At 38.0% G+C, this 24,028-nt stretch overlaps 1 protein-coding gene across 6 annotated transcripts in view; it reads right to left on the bottom strand.

Moving 5' to 3' along the window:
• Positions 1 to 22,816, bottom strand: part of LOC109622416 (A disintegrin and metalloproteinase with thrombospondin motifs 9) — a 692,060-nt gene extending 669,244 nt beyond the window's left edge. For all 6 annotated transcript variants that reach the window (XM_029871581.2, XM_029871589.2, XM_029871593.2 and 3 more), the window contains exon 1: positions 21,401 to 22,816. The gene's annotated coding sequence lies outside the window, so the exon portion shown is untranslated. The remainder of the gene's footprint in view (positions 1 to 21,400) is intronic.
• Between the last annotated feature and the right edge of the window lie 1,212 nt (positions 22,817 to 24,028).

The following is a 24,028-nucleotide window of genomic DNA, read 5'->3' as shown; positions in this document are numbered from 1 at the left end:
CCTCCAGGAGTTTCTCTTCAAACTAGTTTTGGGATTCCTTCAGGATTTTAGCAAGAATTCGTTCTATGATTTTTTTCAGTACTGCCTCCTTGGATTCCTTCAGAATTTCTTTTGAGAATTCTCCAGAAATACTTCCTGGTATTCCTCCGGGGCTTCCTCCAGAGATTTCTCCAGGAATTCTTCCAGTGATTTGTCCGAAAATTCCTGCATTGATTCCTTCAGAATTCCTGCAGGGATTCCGCCAGTAATTCCTCCAGAGATTACTCCGGGAATTCCTCCAAAATTTTCTCCAGGGATTTCTCCATGAATTCCTCATATGATTCATCCAGGAATTTCACAACCGATTCCTTCTGGAATTACTCCAGTGAATCTTCCAGGAATTCCTTTAGAGACATCTCCAGGAATTCCTCCAGGGTATTCTTCAGGAATTCCTCCAGGCATTCCTTCAGGGATTGCTCTTGATATTCCTTCAAAGATATTCTAGGAACTCTTTCATGAATTTCTACAGGAATCCCTCTATGTAATTTTCCAGGAATTCCTCCAGAATTTCATTAAAGAATTCTTCCAGGGGTTCTTCCAGATATTCCTGCAGGAATTTATTGTAAAGAACTAGCATAAATTCACGAAAATGAAAAAAAAAGGTTCAGGTATTCCTCCAAGGATTCCTCCAGGAATTTCACCTGAGATTCTTCCACGGATTCCTCAAGGGATGTCTTCAAGCTCCAGGAATTTTGCCAGGGATTCTTTACGATATTCCTCTAGTCATTTTAGCAGGAACTCGTCCATGGATTCCTCCAGGAATTCCTCTAGGAGTTTCTTCAGGAATTACTCCAGCAATTCCTTCAAGGAATTCTTCAAGAATTCCTCATGGAGTAACTCCATGAATTCCTCCAGAAATTCATTCACGATTTTTTCTAGGGATTACTCTAGGGATTCACCAGGGATTCCTTAAGAAATGCCTTCTGGCATAACTCCAAACATTCCTCCAGTGATTTGCTCCAGGGCTTCCGCCAAGAATTCCTCGAAGGAATCCGCCAGATTTTTTTTTCAAGAATTTCTGCAGGGATTCCTCTAGGAAATCCTCCAGGGATTCTTCGAGAATTCCTCCAGGAATTACTGCAGGACTTCCTCCAGAAATTTATTCAGGAATTTCTCCATTCATGCCTTCAGGGTTTTTTTCAGGAATTCAAAAAAGGATTACAGCGGGAATTCTTTTAGGGAATGCTCTAGAAGTTTCAGAAAGTCATCTCAACTTCCCTTCAAAATAAAATGTCAAGGGTTCCCTCAGAAATTTGAGTAATCCTTCCGTTATCTTTACACTCAAAAATTTCTCCAGGAATACCTGCAGTTTTTTTTTTCTAATTATTTCAAGCAAAGATTTCTAGAGGAAATTCTCCAGTAATTTGTATTGAAATTCTTAAAGATAATTTTACAGGGATCCACACAGGAGCCAGGTAATTCTCCGAGAAGTCATCCAGGAATGCTTTCACAATATTCTCCAAGAAATCTTTTGGGAGTTCATCCACGTATTTGTTCAGGAATCCATCAATGCATTTCCCCAAGAACATCCCGTTCAGCTCCTGCAAAGGAATTCCTTCAGACTTGTCCAGCGATTCTTTGAGGAATATACTCTTGAATGGTTCATTTTCGAAAAATCCTTTAAGAAGTTATCCATGGATTTCTTCATAAACTCCTCCAGAGATTCCTCTAGGAGTTTTTCCCAGGGATGTTTTTAGGGTGTTCCTTTGAAAAGTTCTTCGAGGATTCTTTCAAAAATTTGTCAAGGAGTTCCTCCAGAAATCCCCCGGGAAATGCCTGGCTGATCTCCTCCAACGATTTTTTTTAGCGATTATCCTAGGGTAAGCACCAAGGATTTCCTTCCGAAATTTGTGTAGGGATTTCCCCAGAAATTCATCTGGAATTTCTTGAAGAAAAAAATGGTGCCTAAAAATTTTCCAGCGATTCCTTCGGGAACCTCCTCAGTAGTTTCTTTAAGAGTTTATTTAAAGATTCCATCAGGAATTCTTACAGTTTTTCCTCCAGGAATTCTTCAAAACATTTCTCCATTGGATCCTTAAGGAATTCCCAGCCAAGATTTTTAAATCTTTTTATTTTCGTGAATTTTAACTAATCGCAAACACCCAGGGAAAACTTTTTCCGAATTCCGAATTCATCTAGGAATTTCTCTAGACAATGCGCCAGAAATTCATTCCAGCGATTCGTCCAGGAATTTCTTCAGATGAATTGAAGGATTTCATTATTTGAAAATTCTCCGGGAATACCTCCAGAATATTCTTCTAGGACAGCGGTTTTCAGATCGTGCACCGCGGTGCACTTGGTGCACCGCGAAGCAATGACAAGTGCACCGCAGCACTTCAGGAAAGTCTTGCGTATTTAAATTTATATTCATTACACTTTTCATGAAAAATCATTCGAGTTAATTAGAACAACTGATTTATTGGAAGGCGCTCCAAGGGATTGAGAGCAAAATTTCCATTTTTTCCAGCCTGCGTGTCAACCTTGAATCCAGCAAACACCGTTTCAGATATTCGCGAAGAATCATGAAACAAGTCTGCCAAAACTTTCTTAATAAATTTCAAATGTATCTTTAATTATTATGCTAAACAATTCTCAGAAGAAATCTTACTAATATTTCTGTGGCTTTGCTTGATACCAGAGAAGGAATCAATCGAAATCAGTTACCCAGGAATTCTACTGTTAACGTGCTAATAATTTTCATAGAAATTTCCTTTCGAATTGACAAGAGTGCCTGGAAGGAATTTATCAAAAATATTGTTAATATGTATATGCCAAGTTTCTGAAAATAAACCTTCCAAGTCACTTGCTAGAAATTTTTAAGAAATTCAGTAAAAGTCTTGGAAAAACGTTTTAATAGAACCACACTAGAAATAATACAGCAGTTTTCGAAGGACTTAACCGAGGTTCTTGAAAACAAAATAGCACTAATTCGGCTCAAGATTTCATTCAGCATTTATTTATAAAGATCTTTTCTGAAATTTTCCAAAAACATTCTGAGCAAGAAATATTCCGAGTCGAATAACTATGTCACATCATAGACATAAACATGGTGAAAAAAAAAATAATGAGGAGTGCATACCCCCCTGGAACTGCTATGAAAAATACGACAGTTTTTTTTTACGAATTTGAAAATTTGAAACAATCATAAACATGTGCACCGTGGAGCAATTTATTTTCAAAAAGTGCACCGCGAGCCGAAATGCCTGAAAACCCCTGTTCTAGGATTTCTCCAGGGATTGCTTTTAGGAATTCCTACAGAGATACCTCGAGGGTTTCCTGTAGTCAGTGATAGTTTCGAGGCTTCTATGAGAATACCATCAAAAATTCTTCCAAAGATCCATCCAGAAATATGTCAATTGACATTTCTATAGGATTATGCTCTGAGATGGGAATATGCGACATACCTATGAGTATATAAAACTGTCTTCAGAGAAATTCCGGCAGGGATGTACTCGGTACAATACAACTGATGGTTTATGCTTAGAGAAATACATACATATCCAGGACATTCTTTATTACACCAACAAAGCTAGCAATGAAAATGCTTGACACTTCTCAGGTCATTTTGATAAATGTAACATGAGCATAAATAGGACGACAACAAGTTCGATAATGTAGAATATATGATCCGCCTTTTTCGTGCATGTGTATGGTCTGTCAAAATGACCTAGGAAGTGTCAAACATTTTCATGGCTAGCTTTGTTGGTGTAATGACGAATTCCAAGATTGCCAATAAGACACATTCTACCGTGACGTTACAAGATGGTCAGATTTTTAAGCAGACATCTTCAGTGTGTGAGTGTTGGTAATCTTCCATTGTTAGACGATAATTGCGCCTGCCACGTCAGGTTGCTGGTCAATGAGGGGAAGGAGAAGGGAGTGATGATTGGAATCGATTGTATCCACAGCAGACCGAATATATCTCTGCGTCTGCACAAATTCATGCGGATGTTGGAGTGTTGGTGGAATATGGTTGGTAGAGGGTTCACACATTGGTGCGTGAATGCCAGGCGTAAGGTGACAGATTAGTGTGTTTAGTACATACTCTGAAGAATGCAGCACAGTTCACTTAATATAATTGTATAAATCGTAGGCGTTATGTGATGGATTAACACTGTGCTGTGAAAGTTGGAAGGAAGGAAAACGGATTTATTAGCCTGTTTCTGTTCTAGCGATGGCTATGAACATGTGAATATACATGAGTTGTATATTGAAATACTCAAAGTAGGAAGAAAAAGAAGGGACGAGTCAGGGATTGAACCTAGCACTTTCTGCAGATGAATCAGATGCGATACCCACTAGACCACCAAGCCCGTTTTGATTTGACGCGAAAGGCGTCATATCAATAAAGTGTTTTCTTTCAAGAATAATTGTGCGAAGATTTTCTCTCACATCTTCATATAGGGTATCGGGATGCTTCGTTGGCATAGTCCCCTCGTTGGGCCTATCTCAACGTAAACCAAAAACTCAAAGAAACACACATTACTGGATATTGGAAAAACTATGCGCCAAACAACTGTAACATTGCGTTTCAATTTTAGCACTTTGGAGCATTAAAATTGAATGAAAATGTCACTTTGTTTAGCTTTTATAGACGCCACGATTCTTCGGCTTAGTGGATAGTCTATACACATGATCATAAATGGCATGATTCTGGAACATTTCGAAGTGGCTTTTCAATAACTGAACATTTGATGCGACGGTCAAAGACGCTATTTTGAACTTGTATATTTGTTTTCAACGAATACTAATTATTTTACAAATTGAATGTGGGCCGAATATTGAGGACATTTTTTTTCACTATGTACCCAAATCTTGGCCCATCAATAAAGTGACGTCAAAAACACCGATAATGTGACGTCAACAACATTGATTGCGTAAGAACCAGAAAGAACGAACAGGAAGAAAGATTTTGTGTGCAATGACTGTAAAAATATAACGCAATAATAGGGTTGCGTTGTTTACGTTACTAAATTAAGAAAGAACTTTAGTTTAAGTGATTTATTTATAGTTTTTTGAAAATTTGGCTCCGAAAATGTAATTTAAGTGTAAGATTGGTGAACAAACAGAGATAATACTTCAGCAGAAATATTGAAAAAAATGAGATAATTAGTGGTTCTAGGGCATGGAAAGCAATAGGTCAACGTTGTTTCCACTAATAGGCCAATTTTTGTACCATAGACCAACCCAAGCAACACACATGTTATATAAAAGTTACGACAGCGCAAGTTTTGGTTGTATTGAAGTTTATTTTACGTAATTTCAACACAATGTTAGAATAACGTCAAATAAACTTCTATACAACCAAAACTTGCGCTGTCGTAACTTTATTATAACATGTGTGTTGCTTGGGAACGTTGCATACCATCGCATCGAATCTTTTCAACTTAATTAAGTAAATTCTTCAATATTTACGTTAGTTTTCTTCCAATTGGTGAAACATACATTGCCTAGAGTGTTGAATAGGGTCAACATATTATTTCTAGTGCTATTATTTCATGAGTTATGGTCAAAATTGTCAAGGCGGCTTGCAAATTAGGCCAAGGAATGGTACATATACCCTACATACATATCAACGTCATATAAACATTTCAGGCATCGACCTGGCCGATCCGTAGTCAAAACAAAGTGATCCATTTGTTGGGGCCGGCTTTTGCGTTTTTCGGACAATAATTTCCCACAGCCCTTACGTAGAGGGATAGAGTATCACAAAGTCACACCAAACGTTCCGTTCGTTTGTGTTCTCTAATTGTATTCATCCGCCGACCGAACAGATGCTTTCTTCTTCGGTCTGGGTATGAGGGTGGTGATGACCTAGCGAAGGTGGACAGGCAGCGTTGGCCTGGTCTGTCTTGCTCTCCCATGCTTCCCCTTACATACGCGCGTCGCCGCAATCAGGAAGCTTAGCCAGTAATAATAACTCCCGACTTGTTGTGTTTAATGCCCAGCTAGACGCATCTCGCGACGATGTGCAAAAATAAATAAAAGTAAAAGGATTTTTTTATAGGTACGTGTAGAGTGGGGGTTTCTGTTTGGGTACCAAGCAAATAAAGATTTTCTTAGAAACCATACATTGTCTGAGTAGACTGAGAAATCGGTGTGCATCGAGATGATCTCGTTCAACTTTTTCCTCCTGTTCTCGGCGTGTCGTCCCTAGCTAGAACATGCTTTTCAGCTTCCTCTTCTATGAGCATTGATTGATTGATTTGTCTGGTTCGTCTCTCTTCTATGAGCACTTACTTACACAGTGAGTGCCTCAGAGTTTTCTTTGCAAATTGATCATCATTATTTAATTTAATAATTTAAATTAGGGTAATTAATAAATCAGGGTAAAAGTACTAGATTTCGCCCAAAAATCCCCCCCCATTCCGGTCTATTCTATTAATCTTCATACATAAAAACTGGAATTTGTATGGAGGGGACAAAGACTAGATCATTGGCGGAGTCTAGTGCTTTTTGCCTCAAGATTGGGTTGCAAGCACAAAGATATTTTATGCCCAGAGATGTCAAGAAACACCAGGAATCGAATCCAGACACTCTAAACATGACCTTGCTAAGAATTGTTCACTAAAAAAATGGAACATCCGAACATGAACCCAAATTAGGATCGTCGACCCTATTCCACCGGGGTCGGCGGTGTCCGTGTTCGACCGATGATTTTTCGCGACCAGAACACCAGAAACGTGCCGTTTTTTAATGTTATTTTCTGCACACATTTGCCTACAGTGCTGCTGCTGACTGACTGTCTCTACTATAAATAAATATGCAACCCAAAGTCGCCCAGTGTGCCATGTTTATGAGTCTGATATTTACACAGAATTGCGTACAGACAGACACAGACACAGACAGTATTGGGGGCTTGCTGCGGGTGAAAAAAACAGATTATTTTGTTTCCTTAATGCGTGTCGTGGCGGGGGGTAGGGGGTTGGTTATGCGGGGGAGACAATGGAGGACACGTGCATTTTTTGGGGGCACACTTCCGGACTTTTTTGGCCTATTAAAACTTGCTTCCTTGGCCATCCGTTGTTGGTTTGACCCAGATTCGACGCTGCTGATGACGTGAATCCATTACATTTACGCATGGATTTTGAATAGCTGTATCTGATTTTGACGTTCCCAAATTTTAAAGATATCATTTACTATGACTCCTATTCAGGAAAATAGGATATATGCTTTCTGTCACTCCGAACTATAAATTTCAGCCCGAAGGATTAAGAACATTTTTCAAGCCTAACTTTACCAAACATCGTATGTAACATAAGTAAACAAAAAAGAGATTTTCACATGAGGCGCTGAATTTCGTTAAGGACTACTTGTATCATTAGCCTTTAGGGATGATTTGTAAAAAAAATACCCGGATTTTTCACGTTTCTGAAATGCTTAATGTATGAGTTGCTAAGGAAACAGCGAACTTCCCCTTAGATTTTCTCCGTTCGTAAATTTTGTTGGATACGGTGTTTGGTAAAGTAAGGCTTGTTTTTTTTTAGGGGGCTACCGGATTTCGCTATGTGTGATTAAAATGTACCTACATATGCAATGAATTCTTCTAATACATTTTCGACCAATTATCATCAAATCAAATGACATCTAAATAAATTTAGGACATTGCTCTTAGAAGAAGCCCTACGATAAATCACAGACAACTAGACGTAATACCGAGAACTGTTGAAAATTTTGCTCTCTATAGATACAAATCATTCAAAACGTCTGAAAAACAGTCCCAGTAACGAATATACGCGAAAATGCACATTCGTTAGTCTGTGACACACAGTAAATCTCAGTGACTTTCCCTACCCCCTTTGTACAGTGGACATCGTGGCGACAACGATGCGATGTCTCAAAGTCAGAGATATTATCTATCAGGGTGTGGACAGAAGCAATTCCCTCCTAGTTAAACCGGGTAGGCCAAAGCGCCAAATCATTTGAACGTTGCTGGCAGTACACACTACACAGTACACATGCAGTTAACTTTGTATCTGGTGTGCGCTGTACATAAGCCGAAAAGCCAAATAGCTACAGTGTGATAGAGATAAAACGGACTATACACATGAAATATTTTCGCTGATCTCTAGAGATATCACCCAAAAAAAAATACATGTCGGCTGGGACGTCCGAGTCAACATAAGAAAGATAAGTGTGGAGATGTGCAGAAATATGAAGTTTAACGTGGTATTAAGATAAGCTCTGAGTAGAATCTACTCCATGTCCTAAGCATTCGCCGTTTTTTTATCTCCTGTATTTATCTGTATTTTTAAGGTGTGATATTCTTTAGGTAAAGGTACACTCCCGATCAAAATTTTGGGGTCACTCCCTGAAAAAAAAAATATTTTTTTAGGCACATATCTCCGCCAATTTGTGGCCGATTTCAAATCCCTAGGTCTTATTCAAAAAATAATAAGTCAAAGTAACTTTGAACATGATTTATGTGAAATTGTCGCAGTGTCGCTGGAAATTGGGTCGACCAAATGTGATGATGAAAGTGGTAATATAACCTATTTTCTATTAGCTTTCAAGTGGTTTTTACCAAACTGTGAAACTCGAATTTCAAAAACTGTTGTATTTATTTTAAGTTCTTGTAGAGGATGTTAGAACCACACGAATGCCACAATAATGGAAAAGTGTCGTTAATAAATAATAATAAAAATAATAATATTCATAAAACCTTATAACTTTTATTTGGTTTTGAGAACCTCATCAAGTCTTTTCGACTAAAAATGTTAATTGGGCCAAATTTATTAGAAATTTTATTGGAAAGTTATGATTTATTAAATAAGGACTGTAATTTTATAAAGAGGACAACTTTGCAAGGTTATAAAAAGAAAACGCGTAGTTCAAATTTGAGCAGCCTTGGTTAGTTGTTCAGTACATTATATTAGCAGATAATAACCATGAATAAATTGGGTTAAAATTATTGAACTTTAAAGAAATGTGGCAAAGTGTTTCGAGAGATCAATTTTTCAATTCCCAAAAACTAAAGATAAACACAAAATTTCTGTAAAAACATCGGTGTATCGTTTTAATTGCATAAAAGTGTTTGCCATGCTGCAGCAGTTTGAGTGATACATATTCTGGCAAAATGTAAACCTAATTGGAATAATGGTTGTTGAGATATTAAAGTTACAAGTTGGACTCGATTTTCAGAATAAAATTTATTGGTTAAACAAAAATGTATAAAAATATTAAATTTTGAATGTTTTCAATGGATCTAGTCGAAAGTACCAATAATGCAATTTCAAATGCAGAAAACCGCTTCTTGATAGCATTGTTGGCTTGGTTACTGTGCTTCATGGCAGTTACCGGAGATGAAACCGCTTCGTTCTTTGAAGGTTCTTCTAAATAACGATGTACTCTATTGCAAATACAACTTAACAATGATGTCGTAAATAAAAATTAGCATGTAGTTATTTTCAAATAAGTTGGTGTTTGCTAACCATCCGGTTGGTACAAGAAGGCGTGGAGCGCAGAGAGCACGATGGGCGGACCAGGTGGAGCGTGATCTGGCGAGTGTTGGGCGTGACCGAGGTTGGAGAGCTGCAGCTGCAAATCGAGTATTATGGCGGCAAATTGTTGATTCAGTATTATCATGAATTTGATGTTAACTAAATAAATGAAAATGAATTATTTTCAAATAAGGTATATAATCACATAGGGTCAGACCTTGCTGAAAATAAATAATAATAAGCTTCTCTAGAATCAAAAACTTGCATTTATGGAGCAAAAAGTATGCAATTTTTCATTATGGCCATCATTAAGTATTAAATTTATGATGAAGAATGTACTTTAAAGCATATTTTTCTTCGGTATCATTTAGAATGCGATTCTCTTCTATACTGGACAAATTTTGAACTGATTCCGTGGTGTTATTGCATCACTGGACTTAAATAAGTATTTTTTATCAATTTAATTGATAACAAGGCAACTCACTATATCAAGCTGTATAATGCTTGGTGCATTATTACTGACCAACTATTACACACTACCTTTAGAAGAATAGTATTAGATCCCAACACATTGAAAAGTTCATGAAAATTTTAAAGTTATGTATGTGGAAAGTTGTGTAGAATTTTGAGAAATGGGGTTTTATTGAGTTTTAACGAAAACCGCTTCAGTTCCATAACTAAGGACAATTTGTATAATGTTATATTTTTCCTACACTGTAGAAAAGCTATGGAAATTTATGCAAAAACCCGATAATGATTTTATTGAAAAATAAAAAAAGATATCACACAAATAAGGTGTCCTCTTTATAAAATGAACAGTCCTTATACATAACGGATACCAGCACTCTAATCGTAAAATTGAATTTTACGGCATGTAAAAGCAAAAGCATGAAGAACTCATTAATAAGGGCATGTTTGATTGATATGTCTTATGCGGCTTCGTTTCTTATGGGGACGAACCCGTTTAACTCGCTGTGCATCCCAATTATCCCATATTCTACTTGACAGATTCTTCCCTTCACTCTTTGCAGTTTCCTAGGACGAAATGTCACAGTTCCATTAGTAACCCCACACTCGTGTATCCATCCTATTTGAAAACATGCGATTAGATTACCGATTGGTTTTATTTGTTGTTTTTATAATAACCCGTGCTAACTTTTAGCCTTAAATTCAAACTTGAGAAGCAAAACAAAAAACTGCAATCCTTAGTTCAGAAAATGATGAAAAAAGGAGCAACTTGCTTTGATGGGCCCCTAACAGCCGAGGCGGGGAATGTGAGAGAAAGACTACACAATACACAAAACAAAAAATTAAAAATAAAAACATTGCGTAATTTTTAGCAAAATCCTGTCAAAACCAATAAGGCCAATGTTTTTGAGCAATTACTAGGGTTATTGCGCTACTAGATTCTTGGAGAAATGTTAATGAAAAAACCATCGGAAAATATTAAAGGAAAACAAAAACTTGTTAACTAAGCGACTCCTAGTGGTATATCAAAAATATACAAATGAAACAAGGAGGAGTTTCTTGTAGAATCTTTAAAGATTTTTTAGCATGGAAAAAAACAATAATGAATACAAATTTGAATAGGGCACTGTGAGATTTTTTTAATTCTTTGAAAAATTGTCGAGGCATTCTTGCAAGATTTCAATGCAGGAATCTTCAAGAAAGAATGCCTAGCAGAAATGCCTGAAACGCCCCGATGGACCACCTCTGTATAGATAGCTTTCTCGAAAAAAAAAAATCCGTAAATAGCACTGAAGCAATCGCTACCAGGGGTTTTCAGATCGTGCAGATTATGTGTTTGCATTTTAAAATGTTCAACCTTTCCAAAGAATGTTACGATCTTCATACGATCAGTTTTCTCGGTGATGGAAAAAATTACCAATCACAATTATGAAAACAATCTTCTCAGTTATTCTGACAGTACAAAATTTCAAACACTCATAAAATCATTGTCTTTACATGCTTTTTCTAAACTCTCGGAAAAGTCTGAGTGGAGATTAATTGATAAACTCACGAGATTTTTTTTTTCATTCAGAATTTTCTTGTGATTTCAAAAACATCTTTCTCCTATCTGTAGAGGAATTTTCCAGGTGTCCTGAGTTAAATCTACGAAACAAATGAGCAATTATGAAAGGAAGTACTAGTTAAATCTACGAAACAAATGAGCAATTATGAAAGGAAGTACTAAAACAGCATTCGTAGTGGAATTTGCGAATGTTATTACAAGAAATCCAGGATATTTGGGAAAATATTTCCAAAAAAAGGCCTGAAAACCCCTGCGCTACAGTAACTTCTCAGGAAATTCCAGTAGACCAATGTTGACAATTTTCAAGATTTTGTTTAGCAAGACAGTTTCAAATTGCTTCAGGGTTTCCTCCTAGAACTCGTCCATAAACTAGTAGGTTCCTGGAGAGGGAGGGGTATCTAATCAAAGTCTACTCTGTCCACACTATTTTCCAAAATTTTGTATACACAAAAGTCTCGAGGGGGTCTAAGCCAAAAATTAGACTACGTAGTTTATGACGAGCGCTCTAGCCCTAGGATTTCATCACGAGCTTCTTCAAGATTTTTTTACTCATCCGTTTATTTCAGGCTCTCCTCCAAGAATTCATCCAAAATATCCCAGTAAGATTTCCCATGTCATTTTCTCCAAAGCAGTTCTTGCAGAGATTTATTCAAAAAATTTATAGGCTTCCTCCTGGGAAAGGATAATCGATAAATTTTCACGGGGATTTTTGAAAATGATCTCGGGATTTGTAGGGGAGCCACAATGGGCAATATATAGTGAATCTGAAAATTGTACTTTGAAAGTTCACCGGTAATTCGGGCAGATTCTTACCGGAGCTTGTAATGGGTTATTCCAGGGATGCTTAATAAATATTCGTATATAAATATCCACTCCCCCACTCGCATAACAGTCCCATTTGCAAAAAGTAGAAATTGAGAAAACGGCATTTGAAGTTTGAAAACTTGTTGTCATCTAAAACTTTGAGAAATCATCATAATTTGGAAAATGTTACGATCTTTGTCAACCTTTCACAGATTGTTTTGCATCTGAATAGGGGAAATTACCTATTCTCGGCCGTTTTGTTCTCTTCGTCTTTGGGGGTTCTTTGAAACCTATTGAACTCAGAGTTGGTCTCAAATCCTTCCCAACTAAGCTGAATTATATGCCCAAGTTTCAGGCAATTTGGTTGACAAAAACCCCCCATGACGAAGAGAACAAACCTGCCGATAATACCCATTGTCACCCTACATAACTGTGAAAAATATTACGATCACTACAAAATTGTTCAGTTTTGTGTTACATGATACGAAAACCCATGATGGGACTGTTAAGCGGGTACTTTCAATATGGGACGCTCATGATTTAGTATTTTTTACAACATTGAAATAAAAATTCGCAATTTTTTATTATATACCGCATTTAGTTCACCACTGGACTGCGCACTGAGTCTTAATAAGTGCGAAAACGTAAATAAAACTGCGCGATTGCATCAAATCAAATTGATGTCTTTGGCGCACTATTTCTTCGATGTATGCTGAATAAGTGCTCTGAAGACATCAAGTTGATTGGATGCAATCGCGCACTTCTATTTGCGTTTTCGCACTCGTGAAAACTAGTGCGATAGTCCAGTGGTGAACTAAATGCGCAATAGTTTTTGGAAGTACATCGAAAATGATGACTATTAATGACGTTAACTCAAAAGTGAGCAAAAGTCAAATGGGACTGTTATGCGAGAGGCGGAAGCTTAGGCTACATACAAATAGCAGGGCTGGTAGCAAAACCTGATGGTCGGAATAGTTAATTTGATGACCAATTTTTTGAAAATAGTGTCCAAACAGTTACTTTCAAATTGTGAACATATGGGCATGAGGCTGATAAACGTAAATAGATGTGTTGGCAAACAACTCTTTGGAGGCGGTAGGGTAAAAATTCTTTTGGACACATTGATTGAATTTCTTGGCAAATTATTAATGGTGTGATGCCTATTTTTTGAAGATTTTTGGGGGTATCATCTCGGAGATTTGTCAAGGAGTTTTATTAAGAATCATTCAGGACTTCTCCAACACAATACTGAAAGACAAACATTTTTTTCAGAATGCAGAGTTATTCTTTGTTTTGGTATTCTTTCAGAAAATGTTTGAGAAATACTTTAAAAAAATATTGCGCATTTAGTTCATCACTGGACTGCGCACTCAGTCTTCATAAGTGCGAAAACGTTAATAAAAGTGCGCGATTGCATCAAATCCAGTTGATGTCTTCGGCACACTAATTCTTTGATTTATGCTGAATAAGTGCTCTGCACACCGAGTTGATTTGCTGCAATCGCGCACTTTTATTTACGTTTTCGCACTCTTGAAAACTCGTGCGATACTCCAGTGGTGAACTAAATGCGCTATATTTCTGATACTTCAAAGGCACAATGGTCGAAAGAAAATTAAGTTCGGCCAAAACTCTTTTTATGTGTTTAATCGAATAAACCATCGAATAAACCACGTTTTTTCAGGATTGCATTTGGTAGACATTCCTTAGACATTATTTCACAAAACAATTCAATTTTCTTACAGAAATTTTGTCAGAGGGTGTCTACTCATAACTCAAAATAAAATTCCCTGAGTTTTCCAGGTTTTTCCAGATGAAATTTTGAATGTTTATAATTAAAAAAAAACCCAAATTTTCTAAAAATTATAAAGGTTGACTTAGGGTATCATCGGCACGTTTGTTCTCTTCGTCATGAGGGATTTATGTCGACCGAATTGCCTGAAACTTGATCATATTCAGCTTGGTTGGGAAGGATTTGATGCCAACTCTGAGTTCAACAGGTTTCAAAAAAAAAAACAATGACGAAGAGAACAAAATTGCCGAAAATATGTAAGTTCCCCTACTGTTCAAAAAATCTTTCAAGATTTCTGAGCGTAATTCCTGGAATTTCTTCCAAAGTTTCTTCCAGACTTTCCACAGGATTCTTTCACGAGATATCTGTTTGAGTACGTCCCGATATTTCTTGCAAAGGTTTTCCGATATACTTCCAGAGATTCTCGATGGATTTCTCCTGAAGATCCATCCAAAACTGTTCAAAGTTTCGTCAAGAATATCATTGGTTGAGCCTCGTAGCCATGCTATTAGAGTCCGGATGAATGAGGGTTCGATTCCCGCTCCGAGCGATGAATTTTTCGCGAGAATAACTTCTTATCCGTAGCCACTCCGTTTTAAGTTTCGCTCAATCGGTACAGCCGCCGCACAATGGGAAAATAGGTATAAAACGCGAACAATATCTCTGCTCGGAGTGGATGGATTTGAATGAATTTTTGACAAAAAACTGCAAAAATCTCTATAGTTTCAGATAAAGAGAGTGTCATTCGCCGCACGTTGCTGGAAATCAGAGTATCGGGCCCGTTTTACCCCATTCTCTCTCTTTTTCACCTTTTTAGAAAAATTTTGGAGTGCAAAATAAACGATTTATTTAATTCGTGTTTGTATGAAAACTTCCGTAGCATCGAATGAAGCTGGTTTGGCTCACCGCGCAGCCCTAGAAATTGGAATATCTTCCAGTAACCCCGATATCCCCTATTTCTTTGAAATTTCACATGCATCTTCGCACGAAGTGGAACGCAATTGATAAGAGCAGGACAAACCCCATATAAAATTGCCGATACTATTGAAGTGTTTACATAAATACGAGTTAAATAAGTAATTTATTTTGCACGCCAATCGGAAATAAATGATGGTTTTCTCAAAAAAGTGTGTGACAGAGAGAGTGGGGTAAAACGAGCTCAATACACTGATTTCCAGCATCATGCGGCGAATGACACCCTCCTTATCTGAAACTATAGAGATTTTTACAGATCGTATCAAAAATTCATTCAAATACGTCCATTTCGAGCAGAGATATTGAATTTATTCGCGTTTTATACCTATTTTTCCCACTGTGCGCCGGCTGAAGCCAGTGTCCGTGTCTTTTTAGTGGTTTTCCGGGATAGCTATCCAATAGTTTATGTCGAAATTTTTACCGATAGTTTTCCGATATTGCTCTTGCTTTCCTCGCGGAACTTCGTCCGAAGCTGCTTTCAGGATTCCATGAGGTTTTCAGAATTCCTCCTTGGATGTCCTTAATATTTCTTCTCGGGATTACTATTACCTAGAACTTTTTTCGAGATGTCTCATTTTTTCTTAGGTTTTTCCTAAAGTTCCTGTCTAGATTTCTTCAATAACACTTTGCAGAATTTCTCTCAAGATTTAATTTGAATTTCCTCGAATATTTCTCCAGGAATTTCCTATAAGGTATTTCGTAAGTCAGGAGACATTATGAGGAAAACCAGTAGAAGAATCTTTGCAATAACTTTGGGAGAAATTCCTGAAGAGTTTTAGGGAGAAATTCCGGAAGAGTTTTAGGAATAATGCAGAGAATATCTGTAAAAAAAATCTCAGGTGGATCCCTGCAAGAAATCCGGTACAACTACACTGCCCATATTCGCATAGTCGATGTAAGCGCCACTGTACTTTTCAACATGCTTTAGGAATTTTAACAATGAATAAATATAAATTTCAAGATTTTTACCACGTAGACATCTAACTAGGGGTTAGATGTTGTGATCTATTGAATAAAACTGGTCACAAATATGCACACGCGTTAGATATTAGCTTTTGTACGATGGCATTGCCAGTGGTGGTTACATCGACTATGCGAATATGGGCAGTACAAGGAACAGCCTGGCTCTGAAAGAATGCAAGAGAAGAATTCAATGAGAAATATCACCAATAACTCCTGTGGAAATCCCAGAAGGCACTCTGGAAAATAGGAGAAAGTCCAGGGTAAACTAAGAAAAACTCTGAGAGACATCTCATGAGAAGTTCCAGGAGATACTCCGAGAGAAATCTCAGGTAAAACTTCAAATAAACCTCTTGAAAACTTTTAAGAAATTCCTGTTGGAGACAAGGAAGAACATCTCGAAGAAAGCCCAAAGCAATTGTTTGAAGATATCACAGGAAAAAAAATGAAAGAAATCTCTTGAGAAACTCTTGTGAATTCGGAACTCTTGTAAATTCGTGAAAACTCCTTCAAAAACCCTTGAAGGAACTTTAGTAGAAACCCCAGGAATAACTCCTTTAGCAACTCTGTACGAAATTCTGGGAAGATCTTCTGGGGTCTCAAGCCCCAAATCCCATGAGGAACACCGGAAGGAATCGCGTTAAATTTCCATGAGGAATGCCGAAAAAAAATCCACGATTTAACCCGACAGAAAATCTTATAGAGTATTCGGGATAAATTCTGGTAGAAATCTTACAAAGATTTCTTTGAGTAAAACACTGGAGGAACTCCGGGAAGAAATAGCATCCCCGTGAAAAACTCCAGGAGAAATCGGTTGGAATTCAGGAATCCTGGAATGAATCCGGAAGTATACCTTTGTGGAAAAAAATCAAAAAGGAATACCAAGAAAAATAGCGTCAAAAATGCGGAAAGAGTTTTATAAGAAATCCTGGGAGACATTCCAGGAGGTATTTCTAAAGAAGTTCCAGAAGAAACCCTGACGGAATTTGTAGAAAAAATCCTTGTAGCGAAATTTCTATACGGGGTTTTACTACCAGATTTTTATTCACACGACTCAATGTTTTTATTTTATCGGAGTAAAATTTCCCTGAGTACTCAAGATATTCCCTGAGTATTCCAGGTTTTTCCCTGTTAAATAAAATTCCCTGAGGATTCCCGGTTTTCCAGGGTTTTACAGGCAGTAGACACCCTGACAAAAGATTTTTTTGTTTCTGCAACAATTATTTTCAATGTTTCTACAGGATTGTTCATAAACAACAGTTAAACTATTAACATTCCGATAGAAATCTTCTCAAAAATCCTGATAAAGATGTTATGAATACATTGACAATAATCTCTAGAATTATATCAAGATATCCTTAGAGGAACTCCGCGGATGCACCCTGAAGTTTTTTTTTTGTTTTTATTAATGTGTATTTTAACTTATGCTAATTCTACTCTTCGGACACCCTGAAAAAGAAAAGGGGGTCCGGAGATGGCAGGCTCGATTTCCGTTCGGGTCGAGCGCTGTTCTCGGCTTCACTAAGCATAGTGTATTACTGTACTTGCCTCGCGATATATAAATTCATACAATAGCTGGCTAAAAAAGCCCTTAAATTGTTAACTGTTTAAGTTTTCATAGAACACTAAGTTGAAGAGAGGCAGGTTAAGTTCCAGTGGGAACGTAGTGCTACATAGAAGAATAACCCCGAAGAAAATCTTAGAAATTGTTAAGAAATACACGGCTTACAGGCACAGTTCCTACCTATTTATCCATTAGAGATTCTGCTTATAATGCCAGATGAGGCCGTCGATAAAAATAATCAAATATGCTGTAAAACTTATTTCTCAAATTAGAGTTTATTGTTACGATTCCTAAATACATAAATATAACTGACCTACATCAGCTCAAAGCTTTCAAGATCAATTTAAAATGTTGTCAATTCCAACTCAAACACATTGCCAAACATCCAAATGCATTAGAATTCACTTCTATGACACTATCAGGTATCAGAGTAGGTCGGCTCCAGAGGCACGTTCTCCTCCAATTGGGAAATTTGTGCCATCGCCATAAATACGAGCCTATTCATCATTTACCTGAGGGAGAGGGAAGGGAGGAATAAGGGATGGGATAGGGAAAGGGAAGGTAAGGGAATAGGGTCAACATAATCGCATAAGCGTACCACAACGGGTTCAAAACAGCGCCCTGAAAAGGGCACTGTAAAATACGCATAAAGCGTAAAGTAAGTCTATAGCTACTTGCCACAACGGGTTCAGAACATCCTGAAGATTCAGGCTTTTAAGGTTAGTTTCACTTAATCGAGTTTTTACCGAGTACTCGGAAACGCAGTTGCGTAAAAACTGGGTAGCTACATATCAAATGATTCAAAGTTCCACATTCGGATTCTCAGCTAAGATATACAAATGAAGCAGCCTGTTGAGGCTTGTGATGGACAAAATCATGAGTAGGAAAACCACATTGAGTTATCTCAATTGCGTTTCTGCTACGAGATTCTTCGAAAGTCATGGCAAGACTCCCGCATGGGGGCATCCACAAACACTCAATTTCCTAATCGCTGCTTGACGTAATGCCTAGAAGAGATGTTGGTTTTTGAGCATAAGGTAAATCCAATTGAAAATCATTGAAAGAAAATAGGACAATCCATGCGGCTTCCAATATGGAATCGAAAGGTACGTGTTTAAAAGTATCCTGGAAATCCAAGAAAACACCCAAACAAAATTGTTTTTGAATGAATTCTTTTACGATGTCGTAAACAACATTGTGTAAACAAATTACAGTGGATTTTCCATTTTGGTGAACATGTTGGTTCCCATGGAGAGGCATGTTTGACAGAAAAACATCACGGGTGTGATGCTCGAGAAAGCGTTCTAATCATTTCAGAAGAAAAAGGTCAAATTGATAGGTCTGATCTTCATACGATGCATTATCCACTTACGGAATGAACAGGGCCGGATCTAAGGGGGGCCGGGGGGGGCCCGGGCCCCGGGCCCCCACATTTTAGGGGCCCCCACAAAAACTTTTTTTGGTTGTTACCCGAGCAGAGGAGAATATCAAGTTAATAACTATTAAATAACAGAACATGTTTTTATATCTTGGTTTGTTATCATTATCTTATCAAGGCATTACTTCTCAATAACATCTTTTGTAGGGCAATCTTATTCTGTTATGAGCACGGTATTGGTATACATCCATTAAATATCATTTAAATAATATGTTTTGCTGTAAAATAAATTTTGTTATTATTGAACTTTAAAGTGTGCATAAATATTTAATATTTCGATCAGTGGTAAAATGCCAGGAGGAACTTATTGAAAGGTTTCTTAGAAAAATACCATAAGTTTAGAAAAATACCATAGTCTTCTGGGGAAATTAAAAAAAATGGATCGATTATTGTGGGAGGGAGGGAGGGGTACTCTATCTCCCTCGTGGCATTTAGCATACCTAATATTAAACATAAGGTACATTATTATATTTCAGGTATATTAAAGAAATTTCGTTTAATTAATGATAAATAATGAAAACATGGTTATCATTATTGTAATCATATCTAATTTTGTTTTTAAATTATTATCAATAACTTTGAAAGTTCAAAATTTGTCCTTGAAATATTTTTATATTCATTGTTATTAAGTTGTTATTGAAACCAACAAAACATGTTATCGAATTGGTCTTCCAGGAATATTTTTTTGTAATGGTTTTTGTTATTTTGCCGCTTATGACAGACAAGTTTATAACATAATATATTATGATAATAACATGAAAATAACTCAGTTATTTTGCCAAAATAACGCATTTCATTATGGAGTTGTTATTTCCTTCTGCTCGGTAACATTAGCTTTATTTCTCATATTGCTCCAGAACTGTTCGAAAATAAGGAAAAACATTTTTGGTCATCTCTCCGTGGGGCCTCCACATCCGCTCGGGCCCCGGGCCCCCACAATCCTTAATCCGGGCCTGGGAATGAACTTGACAGTATAATCCCACCAAGATTTGGGAATAGCAAGGCTGCAAACAAACAGTTTTATCAAAACATTTTGGGGCTCGAGGCATGACACGCGAGATTGTCATTTCAATTTTACTGAAAGTAGCAAACATCGGGTCAAACGCAAAAAGCGGAACCATATAGGTGTTAATTAAAGCATTACATCTACATAGAAATCTCCCCTACGAAAGTAAGGTTCTTGGACCAAAGCTGTTCTTTTATGCTGAAGATTGATCTGAGCTGTCATAACCATAGCCACTACCCAAACTAGGCACGATCAAACTCTTACAATCACAACACAAGAAAAAAGAGCAGCGATAAAAACCAATACGGTATCGATTGAAGAACGCCAGAGACGAACATACACAGAGGACACTGCGAAGAACGCATAATGCGGAGAGCCATATAGGTTATAATTAAAGCTAATAGAATTCACTTCTATGACACTAACAGGCTTTTACAAGGATATGTAAACCATTCCCTAATAGGGACATCTGGTGACTGCCTACTTTTACGCCATTCCGGGCAACGATTAACTACACGACATGAACACCGTTCTCTAAAAGAGACATCATCAAGATGAACTCTTATATTTAAAACTTTGCCATTAGCCCTTTAGGATTTGATATCCTGGCTTTTTATGTAAGCAACTAATGATGCGAACAAAAGGTTTTGAAACTAACAGTACATGCTACAAAATTAACTTTATAAATATCCTGGACTTGTTCACCTTGCTCAGTAAAATGCAAAAAGGAGCTAATAAATCCAAGAACGCTGAGCATCCATTCTGATATTCTAAAATTACAAGATATGTAAATATTTACAATAAATGAAATTGGAAAGAGCTCACCAAACGTTCCATGAAGCTGTATCCAAAGTAACCATAAATAGAAATGGTCATCTGAATACATGTATTCGAACAACTAAATCTCACTGCTGACTCCATTCCCCTGTTACAGACGAAACATAAACCTGATTGCACTACTTTGCTTGATTTCTTCTTACCATCCCAAAAAACCATTACTGTTGATATCGATAGTAAGTCATCAGCACACAAGAAGCCCAGATCCATTTACAGCACCCATAAATCGATAAAAGAAGCAAAAACTTCCTCCAATCATTTCCGAATCTGCAGAGCAGCAATCTAGCTTAGCAGAATTCACCACGCTATCCATTACCCAAATTATACCCGCACTTTGGTAAACAAAGAAGGGCAAAAAACCGCTGCTCACTTCCCCTCGATTTAATCTACTTCACCGAGTTGCTGCAGCAGCAACCAGCTCTACAATAGGAGGTCACAAGCAATATATCGGATCACTCCTCTTTTTTTCGCGCGCCAAGTCGCGCCACTATCAATCAAACCGTACAATAATCTTACCTCGTTTGTTATAGAAGTCTCGTTTCTTCCACCCACCGACCGGGTCAAGAATCTTCGCTTTCTTGCCTGACGCACTATCTCCAAGAAGAAAAAAAAAATGCTCACTAAGCGTGCAAGAGCCGGTGATTTACTTTGCGGCACTAGCAATCACGAACTTGTACTAAGCAACTTTTTCCGCTCTATCAGCAGCTTACAAATATTTTCCTTTTTATTGCTCTCACCCCCTTTTTGGGTACACGAACGGCGGCAGCCGGCACGACAGACACTTCACTCTTCAGTTGGTGATTTTTCTTCTCGATTTTCCGCCACCGAACGGGCGCGCGCGCGAATGCGGGATTTTCCTTTGAATTTTCGCCGGGCGTGAATTACATACAGGACGCAATTTCGTTTGCGGCTTTTCGGTGGAAATGTCACTTCGGTTCACTGTTCTCGGATGATTCTTCACCTCGCGAATAAACCACCGCGCACCACTCTTCACGGTCACGGTCAATCGAACAGAACGCGGAACCAAATGCCACTATTCATCGAAACAAAACTGAGAGAAAGAGAGTGCAAGAGCTCGACAAAAAAAAACTGGTTGGATCTCGAAAATCAATTCTCATGAATATTTAACACGGCTCCGATCGTATATACTTGATCTTCTATTATACCGCCAACTCGTACGGCAGCTCCTAGCTAACACATGGTTTTCGTATGGTAGATGACTCCCGCCGAATCTGATATCATTCGGATCTTCCTCGAAAAGGTGCAGTTTGCCCACCTGAAACCGATCGAACCACACCGCACCGGCAAGCACCGTTTGTTGGAATTTTCTTCACCACGACTCACACAACCGCGATCCAGGTCTGAATTTGATACTTTGCAACCGCTGCAATTCCACTGCGAGTTCTACACCAGAAACCCCAGCCAACCTAGGGCATGACTTCTTCAGAGTAAGCAATTCCACACAATCCAATTCCACCAACTGTTAAACCTTGCCGTCACAGTACACCTTCGTAGAGAATCTCGAACGATCGTCCCCGTGAATGAATTCCAATTCAATGAATGAAATCAGAAACACTCCCAACTGCCATAAAGATCCAGATCAACATCCAAAGCTTCACCTCTGTAGGTCCAAGTACTTCCCGAAAACTTCGCCTTCTTCAACTCCGCAACGTAAGTTCTCGATCTGTGCAAAAGCGTTCTCACGATTTCACGTAAAACTGTGCGTGTAAGCAGGTGCACTACCAAAAAATGCAACACTCAACAGAACAGAACCAGAAACTTAAACTCTGCAAAAGGAACCAAAGTGTGCGAAAGTTCTAAAGTCCTTTCCACTCCCAACTCCAACTCCAACCACACGAGAGCTCACGAACAGGAGCTGCCACCGGCGTCGTCAACGTTTGAACTGAAACTGATCCTTCTTGCGTTCGCGATTTCAGCTGGTACCATGCCACTTCAAGTCGCACCGTCGGAGAAGCGCGCTAAGTCTGATCGATCGCATAACACAGTACTCTGAGAGACAACTGCTCTCTCTCTCTCATGCGCGGGTTTGTTCTTTCACGTGAATTGGACGTGAGGTAGCGTACACACAGTACAACAACGAACGGGGGTAACAAGTTTTCGATTGTTCGTTCCACTTTTTGTCTTGATTGTTCGGCAAACACGTGTAGGTTATTGCATTGGCTTTTTAATGAAATGTTGACTAATCAAGGATGCAAAATGGTTATTTGCAGATGAGACCCTCAGTTAATAACTATGGAAGTACATAAATATAGAACACTCACTGAGATGAGAAGTGGATTTTGCCCATATTGGGACGTAGCGGCATGAAGAAGAAGATGTTTTCTATAACTGAACATCTACTAAAAGCATCCAACTAGATTGAAAGGGATTGGGAACTACTGAGCTTTGTAACACCCATTTATTGTAAGACGATCCTTGAATCCTAAAAACATTCACACCTTCTCCAAGTTTCTTGAGAGTCTACCTTGATCTTAGATTTACAATTGGGAACTACTGAGCTTTACAACACTACAATATTGTCATAAGGGCCCGTCCATAAACTACGTAGACTCTTAGGGGGGACGGGGGGTCTGGCCAAAGTCTACGCTCCATACAAATTTCGAAAATTTTGTATGAACAAAAGTGTACGAGGGGGGTGGGGTCTGAGATGACCGAAAAAACGTCTACGTAGTTTATGGACAGTGCCTAAGTGCTGCTTGCGATGCTGAATTTGAAGAACCTCTTTTCACTTTTACGTCACAATTTTGATTCTTGAAATTGGCCCGTAACATCAGCATGGGAACCAGTGAGATTTGCAGCTCCATTATGTTGCAATAAATGCTTCTTATGAAGCAGAATTTTGAAATTCACCTGGGAGCCACTGAGCTTTGCAACACCAACTTATTGTAATGAGTGATGTTTCAGACGCTGAATTTGAACAACATTCCCACCTTTGCCTACGATTTTTGGTTCTTGCGCAATTAGCAATATCCTTGATTCCAGCTTGGGAACCACTGAGCTTTGCAGCGCTACTGTGTTGTAATAAATGCTTCTTAAAACCCATACTCTGAAAAACATATCCATATGTCCATATTTTTTATCGCAGTTTAATTTCTTGATAAATCAGCATGGGCCGTGATCCCA

The sequence above is a fragment of the Aedes albopictus genome, chromosome 3, assembly GCF_035046485.1.
Source record: "Aedes albopictus strain Foshan chromosome 3, AalbF5, whole genome shotgun sequence".
Lineage (NCBI taxonomy): Eukaryota > Metazoa > Arthropoda > Insecta > Diptera > Culicidae > Aedes > Aedes albopictus.
The sequence above is the reverse complement of the archived record's forward strand: the minus strand, read 5'-3'. Positions and strand labels throughout refer to the sequence as shown.